Genomic DNA, 1,353 nt, shown 5'->3' with positions numbered 1-1,353 from the left:
TCTCTCTCTCTCTCTCTCTCTCTCTCTCTCTCTCTCTCTCTCTCTCTCTCTCTCTCTCTCTCTCTCTCTCTCTCTCTCTCTCTCTCTCTCTCTCTCTCTCTCTCTCTCTCTCTCTCTCTCTCTCTCTCTCTCTCTCTCTCTCTCTCTCTCTCTCTCTCTCTCTCTCTCTCTCTCTCTCTCTCTCTCTCTCTCTCTCTCTCTCTCTCTCTCTCTCTCTCTCTCTCTCTCTCTCTCTCTCTCTCTCTCTCTCTCTCTCTCTCTCTCTCTCTCTCTCTCTCTCTCTCTCTCTCTCTCTCTCTCTCTCTCTCTCTCTCTCTCTCTCTCTCTCTCTCTCTCTCTCTCTCTCTCTCTCTATATATATATATATATATATATATATATAGAGTCTGGCTATTATACTATCGATAGTACCAAGCCCTTGGTACTATTGAGTTTTCTACCGTTAGATCTACCCTTTGATCATTTCTACCCGTTAGATTATACTATTAAACCAACCACCCACTCAACCCTAGGGGAGCACTATCAATTTAACCGGAGACCATTATCATCCTAACCGCACATCTTTTCATCCAACGGCCGAAAACTCAAAAGTACCAAGGACTTGGTACTATTGATAATATATATTGTAGCATATATATATATATATATATATAGTAGAGCTACTATGTTATCGAAAGCATAACGGATCTGGTGCTTCCGACTTTTTGGCCCTTAGATCAGCCCCTTTAATTTTTTGTAACATTTGGATTAATATTATTACCCTATGGGGACCACTCAATCTTAATAGTACTACTCAACTCTAAGGGGGCTGCAATCATCCCTACCGTACAATTTTTGATCCAAGGGTCAAAAAATAGGAAGGATCAAATCCTTTATACTTCTAATAGTATAGTAGCTCTACACTATATATATATATATATACATATAGTTGGACTGGGCTACTATTAGTAGCAAAATTCCATTGTTGCTACCAGTTTTTTAGCCTTTTGATCAACTCTTTTCATCATTTCTAACCATTAGATTAAATACTATAACTCAGTGGGGACCACTCAACCCTAGGGGGACCACTCAACTCTAACTGACTAATATCATCCTAACCCTACAATTTTTCATCCAAGGGTTAAAAACTTGATAGCAAAAAGAGCGTTTTACTATTAATAGTATTCCAGCCTAATTTTATATATATATATATATATATATATATATATATATATATATATATATATATATATATATATATATATATATTTATGTTATATTTGAATTTATATTTTATAAATTTAGATTAAGGGCGTGTTTGGTTCGTTTCTTTTTTACCATGGAATCGAAATCGGAATAGGTGAATCCGTTTGT

The sequence above is a fragment of the Ananas comosus genome, linkage group 12 (assembly GCF_001540865.1).
Source record: "Ananas comosus cultivar F153 linkage group 12, ASM154086v1, whole genome shotgun sequence".
Taxonomy (NCBI): Eukaryota; Viridiplantae; Streptophyta; class Magnoliopsida; order Poales; family Bromeliaceae; genus Ananas; species Ananas comosus.
This window is presented reverse-complemented; position numbering follows the sequence as displayed.